This window comes from Pelophylax lessonae (assembly GCF_965119305.1).
Source record: "Pelophylax lessonae genome assembly, chromosome: 1".
NCBI classification, from domain to species: Eukaryota; Metazoa; Chordata; class Amphibia; order Anura; family Ranidae; genus Pelophylax; species Pelophylax lessonae.
In genome coordinates this window covers 542,876,881-542,888,178 of record NC_138768.1, presented here as the reverse complement: position 1 = coordinate 542,888,178, position 11,298 = coordinate 542,876,881, and the positions used below count along the sequence as shown (strand labels likewise).

At 43.4% G+C, this 11,298-nt stretch overlaps 1 protein-coding gene across 1 annotated transcript in view; it reads left to right on the top strand.

The window, feature by feature from the left end:
• The first annotated feature begins 1,185 nt into the window (after nucleotides 1–1,185).
• Nucleotides 1,186–11,298, top strand: part of SH2D4A (SH2 domain containing 4A) — a 162,742-nt gene continuing 152,629 nt past the window's right edge. The window contains exon 1 of the mRNA XM_082247811.1: nucleotides 1,186–1,277. The gene's annotated coding sequence lies outside the window, so the exon portion shown is untranslated. The remainder of the gene's footprint in view (nucleotides 1,278–11,298) is intronic.

Here is an 11,298-nt window from a genome sequence, read left to right as displayed (position 1 = left end):
GGTTCCTGTCATCTACATGGTTATGGTTCTATTCTTGCTTGTTTTATATTGCCTGTGATTTTATCGTTTACATTTATACTTTTGTCACTTTAATAAACATTATAATTTTTTGCATATATCGTTGAATTGTCTATACATGTGTGCCTAAAAAATCCCACACTCAGGGGAATTTCCTGTGGATTCTGCATACAGTGAGTACAGATCTGTGTCAATGGGCCTGTCCTGAGGGGGGCCATCCCTTCCGCTAGAAGAGTCAGTGGACAGGTGCCAGTAAAGGGGATCCTAGAGAGTGTCCTGAAGATAGTGTAGCTCATCAAATCTGTTTCTGGAGAGAGAGCAAGAAGATTTAACTCCTTCCATACAAGTAGCAGTATGGTTAAAGGAGTGTGAATGCTTCCACAAGTAACCTGGCGAGGTCAAGTGAGAGTTGTCCTTATCAACTGTAAATAGTTAAAGTTGGAGTATCCCACTATTCCCTTCTACCATCCAAATTCCACAATAAATATGAAAAACCAAAACCCCTGGACTGTTTATTGTGTAACGAGCCATTGGGAGCAAGGATTGATGTGTGAACTGTCCCTAAGTGACTGTATGCTGGTAATCAGAGGAGGCCCAAGAAGTCATCATACAGAAAGGTACAGATACGGGGACTGTGCTACATAAATATACTGTATTAATGATGAATGCTTGAACAACAGGGGAAGGCTATTTACTTTTGTAGATGTATTGCTTATCGCTCCTGAAAATGATACATACTTGTCTGCAAGTATTGCATTCGTTTTTATACTTTCCGAACTGCTAACTTGGAACAAGAATGCAGATCCATATTTATGGCTTCATCATGGTGACTTTGCTTGCTGCAGAATTATCTAGGTTGAGTGACTAAGAAAACAAACAATAAGAAAAAAATAAAAAATAAAACTTGATGGAACTGTGCCTGGAAGAAGGACAATTGTGATTTAATTCATATTTACTTTAAATGTCTAATGGGAAACTACCATCATGTTTTAAATTCTATTTGTATCTGCTTACACAACCACCCCTTTCATTTTCTGGACAATGTAATACCACAATCCTTCAGCAGATGGCGCCTCTGATCAGTGAACTCCTAACAATTGGAATTGTTACTCAGTAGTAGGCAGTCTCTGGAGTGGAAGTATGCATGAGAAATGTTTTGTCCAGCCCCAACAACTCTAATGACAGGATTTGTGTGTACTTCCTTCACTCTGAATTGTTACAGTCACAGATCTGGCTGGAACACAGTTGTGCAGTTTGGGGTAAGTGAACTCTCTTTTGCATTCTGTCATCTTTCTTGTACTTTGATCAAATCCTTTTACTTTTTCAAAACTTGTACAGGCTCGTGTCCTTGGCTTTGTTTTCTTTGGTGATTATAAATCACAAACCAGAGGAATAGTATAAGCTATGAATTGAGAACTGTCTATGGGAACCTGTTTGACACGTGAATGGCAAAAACAAGTTCATAGTTTATCAATCTGTTGGGAAAAGAATGTACAATATTTAATAAACATGGTATCACTGTGTATCTAAATAGTAGTATTTTGTGACAAACTAGAATAGTTTAGATTGCTTATTCATCTTCTTTTATATAATTAGTACTATTTTACAATTGTTTTTTACACATTTTCTTACCTGGGCTACGCAAGGAGAGGAGAGCAGTTCTTCAGATGCAAAAAACGTGTAGATCCAGCTTCTACCATTGCTCCTATTGAAGTCTATGGGCCCTAAAACACCTAAATATGCTAAAAAAAAAAATAATAATTTATGTACTAGGTAGGATTGTGGCAAACTAGAATGGTTTAGATTGCTGTTCATCTTCTTTTATATAATTAGTACTATTTTACACGCATTTTTTACACGTTTTATTACCTGCGCTGGGCAAGGAGAGGAGAGCAGGTCTTGAGGAGGACAGGAGTTCTTCAGATGCAAAAACGTGTAAATCCATTATCTACCATTGCTCCCACTGACGTCTTTGGGTCCTAAAATGCCTAAGGCCCCTTTCACACGGGCGCACCACCCGACGGAGTCCGTTCTGCTCAGCGGGGGATCGATCGGCCAATCCCTGCTGAGCAGGCGGATGACAGCTCCATCTCCACTCTCTGTGCAGAGACGGAGCTGTCAGATCCCCGCTGTCCTCTATGGGGAGATCGGATGAGAACGTACCGCCTGTCCGTTCTCATCCGATCCGATCCTCCAGACCGATGGAAAATAAGGTTTCCATCCGTCCGGATTTCGCGGACAGGATCAGATAGGATAGCAGCGGGTGTCAGCAGAGATGTCTCCGCTGACACCCGCTGCTCCATATGGATGCATGAAGCATCCGAGCAGGTCCGCCTGAAAAACTGTCAGGCGGATCGGATCGCCCATGTGAAAGGGGCCTAAATGGAGTAAATGTGTAAGTAAGGCTCTATTCACACCTGAGCGTATAGATTTACTGGCGTTTATTTTTTATTTTATAAACTTTTTTGTAGCTTTTTTCAAGCTTTTTTTTTTTTTTTTTAAAGCTTTTCAGAAGTGTATTACAAGCCTTCTACAGCGTCAGGTGTCTTTACTTAATCAATAGAAAGTACTAGGGGGAGGGGAGGAGGAAATTAGGGGTGGAAAACTGCAGTTTGAGCAGAAAACAAACACTTGTAAAATTCTCAATTCTATTGAAGTCTATGGGGCCAACAAATCTGCTAAAAAGAAGCTCATACACTTTTTTCAGCAACAGGCGTTTCTGCTTAAGGTGACAGAACGCTCAGATGTGAACAGGGACCATTAAAATGAATGGGATTTGGCTTGTTGAGCGTTTTAGAGCTACAAGCAGAAAATCGCTCAGGTGTGAACGGGGCATAAGGGCTCATTCACATCTGAAAAAGGACTTCAGGTTTTCAAAGAGTACTTTCAATGTGTGGATATGATGTCCTTGGAAGCTGCTGCACAGAGGGATTTGGGACTGCAAATAACCATAAAGATCGGAACTTAACCACTGATGGTCCAGTTCTCGTATTCGATTATCCAGTGCATTGCTGTGCTAAAGCATTCTGCCTCATTCATTCCTTCACAAATTCTAGCTATGAAACCTTGCCAGTACTGAATATGTTTGCAGTTAGAGATAACAGGGAACAGATTGCAATGGGTGTAACTACCAATAAAACAAAAGGTGCAGCTTGCTGATATTCTCAAGAGGGAATTTTTTTTTTTTTTTTAAGGCTGTCATTTTATATACTCCTCATTAACACCATTAGGGTTGTTTTGCTAGGGAGGATAGACTTTGCAAGGGGACTTTTCCCTAGAGCTAAATAAGGTGAATGAGGTGAAGCTCTGCTGACTTCAATCATCCAATGCAGTGCAAGCAAAAGTAATTTTTCGGGTTTTTGATTTCTTTATTTTTTTTACGTTTTTTTATTGAATGTGATTGGGTATTCTTTATAAGTTAAACTTTACCACATTTTGTAGCTTACTATAATTGGATAATATGCTGTTTATCACACTGTAGGGGGCATTAAACAGCCCAATAAATACCAGCAGGATTCTCAGTTTCAAGCATCACTTGACACTGTTTGGTGGTCTCTGACATATTTTAGGGTACTTCAGGCACTTCAAGAGTTTCTTATCACACAACTTATTGGACTGTCTCCATGTGAGTTGGACCTGATCCATTTCTGTTCGAATTAGATGAGCGAAGAACTAGAAGTAGTGTGCATAGGCCGATGTCAGTGTTGTATATAGAATAAGGTAGGTGCAGGTGCTGAAATGAGATATTCCATGTTGGCCATGTATCTCCCTGGTTGTCATTATCAGGATTGGACTCACCGGCCACTTTATTAGGTACACCTGGCTAGTACCAGGTTGGACCTCTTTTGCCTTCAAAACTGCCTTAATTCTGGTGTAAAATCAACAAGGTGTTGGAAACATTCCTCAGAGATTTGGTCCATATTGACATGATCGCATCACGCAGTTGCTGCAGATTTGTTGGCTGCACGTCCATGATGCGAATCTCCCAAAGTGCTATTGGATTGAAATCTGGGGACTGTGGAGGCCATTGGAGTATATTGAAGTCCTTGTCATGTTCAAGAAAATGGTTTGAGGTGATTTGAGCTTTGTGACATGGTGCATTATCCTGCTGGAAGTACCCATCAGAAGATGGGCACACTAAAGCAGGGCTTGACAAATTTTCTTGGAATCTAGGAGCCAGCTAAAAAGTTAGGAGTCAGTGTTTTTTCAAGCATGACAAACGGTCGGCTTCTGTCAGACTGGCTGCCATACACACGGGCCGAACGGCGGGCAGTTTTTATTGAACCAGCCGAAAGTTGCCCGGCATTCGGCCTGTGTGTATTTGGCTTGATGGTGTGATGGGCAGCGCCTCACTAGGAAAGGACAGTGCAACCAGGTGAGGGCGATAGGAGATCAAGTAACTCATGCCACCTTAGGCCTCTTTCACACGGGCACCTCCGCTAAGTGGAATCCGCTTGCTCAGTGTGGATTTCTCAGCTAATCCCCACAGAGCAGGTGGATGACTGGTCCTGTCTGCTCCGCTATGCTATGCAGAGTGAACATGGACACAAGGTGGCATGGTAGCATGAGGAAATTGGATGAAAATGGACCGCCTGTCTATTTACATCCGATGCCATCTGATTCGGCAGACGGATGGAAAATAAGACCACCATCTGTCTGTTTTTGGCGGACAGGATCAGATAGCAGTAGGTGTCAGCGGACATTTGTCCACTGATATCCGCTGCTCTATAGAGGAGACTGGAGGGTCCGATCAGGTCCGCCTGAAAAGCTGACAGGCGGACCTGATCGGACAGCCCATGTGAAAAGTGCCTTCGGCTGTGTGGCTGTGGCATGACAAGGAGAGAATGAAAAATAATAAAACATTTTTAATGAAAAAAAAAAAAATTGTTTCCATCTTTGTAGGGCTGTAAATGGAACTGAAACCGTTAAAACAACCAGCTGCCCAACACGCCCTGTCCACTCATCAATAAGGACAGGGTGCCAGATCAAGCCTGCAACACCTTCAACCTCTTCTCTTCTTAGGTAGGAGATGGGCAGGCAGTGAGAGCAGGCACAGGAAACCCTCAGTGCCGCCTGTGACTGCTTGTCAAAGCCCCGGCCACCGCAAGGTCGCCAGTTTCCCGATGCAAGCATCTCGCTCCAGCAAGCCGCAAAGCCAAGGCCTCAATTACTGGCTGTTTAGCTCCAGTTAAAATAATATGTGTTTAAAATTTTTTGGATAGTATAGGGAAGGGTAACATCCCTGTTCCATTTGTCTGTCCACTTTCTGTCCCTGTGACAATCGGATTTTGAAAATTTTGGGTTGTTGTGGAAACCAGGATTGGTGATAAAGCTTCAGTGGAGACACCTTTTTCCCATGAGAACTCTTACAGGAGAAAATTTCCCTTCCTAGGGGTAGATTTCTCCTCACTTCCTGTTGTCTCTCTCTGTTTGTAAGTAGGAGTCATTTGTAAGTCGGATGTTTGTAACCCAGGGACCGCCTGTATATATCCCAATTTTTTTTTTTAAATGTGAAAGATGATGTTACGCTGAGTAAGTAGATGGCTAACATGTCACACTTTAAAATTGTGCAAGCTCGTGGAATGACGACAAACTACGGTACTTAAAAATCTCCATAGGCAACGTTTTAAACGCCTTTACAGGTTACCTGGTTAGAGTTACCGAGAAGGCCTAGCACTAGACTTATTGCTCTTGCTCTAACATTCATGGCGATACCTCAAGTGTGGTGCGAATACCGTATACATATGCGTGCATGGTTTATGTATGCGTTCCCTTCTGTGTGAGAGCACAGAGGGATAAAGGCACGTTCATTTTTTTTTTTTTAACTTTTGATTTTTGATTTTTTACAATGTCCCTTTTTTTTGTCACTTTTATTCCAATTACAAGGGATGTTTACATTAGAAATAAGGATGACAGGTCCTCTTTATGGAGAGATCTGGGTTAAAAAAGATCCCAGATGTCTTCTTTATTTTAAAAAGCAAAAGATAAAAAAAAAAAACAATTTTGATCTTTTGCTTTAAAAAAAAAAAAAAAATGTACTTCCAGTCTGGACAGGAAGTTACATCATGACGTTGCCCGTGTCCTCCAAGGCCTAAGAGTATTCACTTGTTGATCGCCTATGGGAGCATCAGGCTGCACCATCGAATAATTTTTCAGGGGAACTGGCGGAAGTGAGTGGTAAGTCCCAGAAACACCAGCGAGTCATGAAAAGGGGGGGGGGAGCCAGTCGGCCAGCCGCAAAAAATGATACGGGGGCGGAGCTGGCTGCAAAAACCGATACGGGGGGTTATTGCTGATATCTATACAGCCATAGTCACGGTGAACCACTTGCAGCAACATCAAAGTAGCTCATGAACTACATTGGTCCAACTTTCATGGGACTTGAGGGCTGTAGACTTCAATGTTAACCCTCAAATGACTCATTCAGGTTGCACCTGAAAGTTTTACATGGGGCAGTTGCGCAACAGTTGTCCATTATCATTGGTTAAAGCCAAAGTGGCATCCAAGCCACACCCTATGAGCCGGCAGATAGCATTAGAGGACTCTGTGATCTGACTTGGGCTCCTTTCACACATGCGCTGCGCCCGACGGAGTCCGTTTTACTCAGCTGGGATTGATCCGCCGATCCCCGCTGAGTAGGCGCATGACAGGTCTGTCTCGGGCGGCTCTGTGTGCAGAGATGGAGCTGTCAGATCCCTGCTCTCCTCTATGGGAGATCAGATTGGAAACGGACCGCCTATCTGTTTTCATCCAATCTCATCTGATCCTCCAGATGGATAGAAAATAAGGTTTCCATCCGTCTGGATTTCACGGATCGGATAGAAGCAGGTGTTAGCGGAGATGTATAGGGCTGCATGGAGCATCCGATTCGATCCATCTGAAAAACTGACAAGCAGACCGGATCGGAAAGCCTGTGTGAAAGGGACCTTGTTGTTTACTATTGTGAATGAACAGTCAGTAGTTTTGATATGAATGGAGCTGACCTTGATCCCTGCTGTTGTAAATGGTGGTGCATATCTCCAGTTTGCACCTGCTGCAAAACAGGTGCTATCAATTGTCCCTTGTTAAGTATTCGTCTCCTTGCTAGTAAAGTGGACAGCAGTGGAGGGAGCTGGGTGAGCTGAATATCCATGCTGCTTAGCTTCCTTGCGATCAAGCCAGTGGTCTTGGGTGGGGGACTATGTGAATGCATCTATATTTATGATATTTCAGTAAAGAGCGCTTGGATCAGAGAACAGATATGCAGTTTTCTCTTCATTGTAAATTTTTTGACAACAGGAAGAGAGGATCTTTTTCAACCATCACCTGTATGTCCCCTGTGAGTGACAGAGGCAGTGATTTGGAGCAGTACTGCATGTGTAAGGAATTCGAACCATGCTGCTCAGCAACCACCAGACAGATTAAAATGGGACAAAATACTACATGGACTTGGTCCCCTTGGACATTTAATAAATATTTAAACTATGTGGTGATCTTTCTTAAGATGAAAAAGCTGGCTGACAAGTCTCCTCCCACCCAGTGACACTAGGCAATAAAAAGGACGCTTAGTGGCACCTATTGAATAGGAAGTAGGCAGCATACGGCCAGTGTTGGGTGACTGGTACAGTGTTAATTGCTTCAGTAGGCTAAAAAAAGGTGTTCTCTCCAACCCAAAATCGCCTCATCTTGTTAAGAAAAAAATGCAGCCTGGCAAGGCAGGAAAGGTAAGGGGACGAGCAAGCGCCCCCCTCCGTCCTGAACCATACCAGGCACATACCTTCAACATGGGGGGGTGGGCGCTTTGAGGTGGGGGGGCTCTGCCCCCCCGCCCCAAAGTATCTTGTCCCCATGTTGATGGGGACAAGGGCCTCTTCCCGACAACCCTGGACTGTGTTTGTTGGGGTCTGCGGGTGGCGGGCTTATCGGAATCTGGAAGCCCCCTTTAACAAGGAGGCCCCCCGATCCCACCCCCCCTTATTCACCAAAAAATTGTACAAAAAAAAAACACATAGGACAGTTTTTGATAAGCCCTTTATTCAAAAATAAAAAAAAGTGTCCCTCAATGGGGGGCATTGTATATATTTTGGGGGGCTCTATGCCATTTTTTTTCCCCTTAACCACTTAAATACAGAGCACTTTCACCCCCTTCCTAGACCAATTTTTAGCTTTTAGTGCTCATTGGCGTCTATGGGAAATATTGGTCAGCTTGGCATGGCACTGCTCCCTGTCTTTAACATTGGCGTCTATGGGAAATATTGGTCAGCTTGGCATGGCACTGCTCCCTGTCTTCATTGTCATCTATGGGAAGTATCGAACAGCTTGACATGGCACTGCTCCCAGTCTTTAACATTGGCATCTATGGGAAATCTTGGTCTTGCTTACTAACTATAAGTGACAGGGACACAAAATTAGGGCAGCAACGAGAGGAGACCCAGGGCTACAGCATATCTATACATTTTCAAAGTGTTTTATGCCTGTACACTACACTGACTGCACTAAACTGACTGAACACACAATCTACTAACCTGCCTTGTCAGCAGCAGCCTTATATAGTGGGGGGGGGGGGGCGTGGACTCTGAGCCCTGATTGGCTAAAGGCACCCTGCCTTTGGCCAATCATGGCTCTGACAGGACAGTGTGCTGTGATTGGCCAAAGCATACAGGTCAGGTGCATGCCTTGGCCAATTATCAGCAATCAATGCACTGCAACAGTGCAGTGTATTATGGGGCACTCATCGGCCAGAGAACTTCCTGCCCAGCACCCCATTTGTTCATGTGTTCAGCGAACACACTAACAGCTGATGTTCGAGTCGAACTTACGTTCGACTCATACATAAAGCCCATCCCTAGTGATCAAATACCATCAAAAAAGCTCTTTTTGTAGGGAAAAAAAAAGACATCAATTTTATTTGGGTACAGCATTGCACGACCGCTGTCAGTTATAGCAAGGCAGTGCCGTATCACAATAAAATGGCCTGGTCAGAAAGGGGGCAAAACCTTCCGGAGCTAAGTTGGTAAACAGGCCAAGATAAAAAAAAAACCCCAAGTATTATAAAATCCCCCTCAAGCTTGGTTCTGAACTTACACAACTAATTAACTGACACTTAAACCCAATTTTTTATAAAAAAAAGTATTTTTGGGACTCCGATCTGATGCAGAGCTATAAACCTTTCTATAGACTTTGTCAGTATTTTCAAAGTAACGCACCTTTGGAGAATATTCCCCTCTAGAGTGGCCAATAGGTCAGAGATCATTGTCATCCTAAATACCACCTGGGGTTGATTTGATTTGCTAATACAAAAATAAATTTAAAGAAAGGAATTTGTCCATATTGTCTACAACAGTTTATTTTCAGCACTAGAAAATGACAACTAAAATATAACTGCTATGGGCTGCACATTACTCTTTAATCCAATTTTAGTAAATCTACTCCGCTAGCATTAAATCTTACTTGTTATTCAGGGCAAGCCAGACACATTTTACATCTTAACTGGAGTTATTTGATTCCAAAAAGGTCAGAGAAAATGATGCAACCACTTTAGAACAAGCTGCTTTTGTTAACTTGGTTTTCCATGCAGAATCTTAACCTTTGTGAATGTAGCTGCTGGGTTATTTTGTACTGTTCAATATACGTCAGCACTGACTTTCTTCTAAAAGTCAAAACGTCACAATACACCTAATAACAGCCTGAGTCCCTGTGAAGAATGAGAAATTAGATGCTAGTTTCTGAAGTCAGCAAGGAAGGTAAATGTGAATCAGGGTAAGACCTACGCTGGGTCCTTAAATGGTAAATAAAGACAAATCTTTTTTTTCTCCAAGGCCTCATTTATATGGGCTGTGAGGCCTGTACAGTGTGAGTCATTTGTTTTTGCATGTTGAGCCACTCAGAGCTGCATGCAGGCAGCCTCTGTTACCCACTTCTGGACCAGAAGGATTTGCACCCTTAATGACCAGGCCATTTTTTGCGATTCGGCACTTTTATTATTATTTTAACGGACAACAGTGCGGTCGTGCAACGCTGTACTCAAAATGTATGTCTTTTTTTTCCCCCATAAAATAGAGCTTTCTTTTGGTGGTATTTGATCACCTGTGCGTTTTTTTTTTTTTTTTTTCCAAGAGCGACATTTCTGAAAAAAAAACAAACAATATTTTTCCACTTTCTACTATATAACCTTCCCCCCCCCCCCCCCAAAAAAAAATTAAAAACCTATTTTTTTGATCCTTTTAGGCCAATTTGTAATCTGCTACATATTTTTGGTAAAAAAAAAAAAAATCGCAATAAGTGTATTTTGATTGGTTATTGCGTCTACAAACTAGGGGAAAGATTTGTCATTTTTATTATTTTTTTTTTTACTAGTAATGGCGATCTGCGATTTTTAGCGGGACTTCGACATTGCGGCAGACAGATCGAACCCCTAACTGACATTTTTGACCTTTTTGTGGGGGACCAGTGACATTACTACAGTAATTAGTGCTAAAAATATGCACTGTTACTGCAATAATGACACTGGCAGGGAAGGGGTTAACCCAGGGGTGATCAAAGGGTTAATTGTGAGCCTAGGGGAGTGTTTTCTAACTGTGTGTGGGAGGAACCTGTGAAATGAACACAGAGACATGTGATCCTATATAGGAGGATCACAAGCGCTCTTTGATCATTTCAGAGAGAACAAGGTCTGCTGTGTTTACAACAGCTGACCGCCCTTCTCTCTCAGTGGGGAGCGATCGCGGGTGCCCTGCGGCAATCGTGGTGACTGGCCCATGGATTGGCATCCCCCCTGCCTAGTGGGGGCAGGTGCGCGTTGTCAGCGGCGCGCCCCCCCCTTAAGGAGTTCTCCGTGACAGGTACAGCGATTCGTGCAGCCGAGCCAGCCTGCCGCAGTATATGTGCGGCGGGCGATCCGCAAGTCGTTAAAGGTATTGTAAAGTCTATTTTTTTTTTTTTTAAATAACAAACAAGTTACACTTACCTCCTCTATGCAGTTGGTTTTGCACAGAGCAGCACCGACCGTCCTCTTCTCAGGTCCCTCTTTGGCGCTCCTGGCCCCTCCTTCCTGGAGAGTGCCCCACAGCAAGCAACTTGCTATGGGAGCACCCGAGCCGAGTCACAGCTCCCTTTGTCCATTCAGACACAGAGCCACAACCCAGCCCCGCTCCCTCTCTCTCTCTTGATTGGCTGAAAGATTTTGATTGACAAAATCGTGCCGCGCTGTTGTCTCAGCCAATGAGGAGGGGAGTACCAGGCAGCTTAGACACTCCTGCAACATCGCTGGATAAAGACGGGCTCAGGTAAGTATTAGGGGGA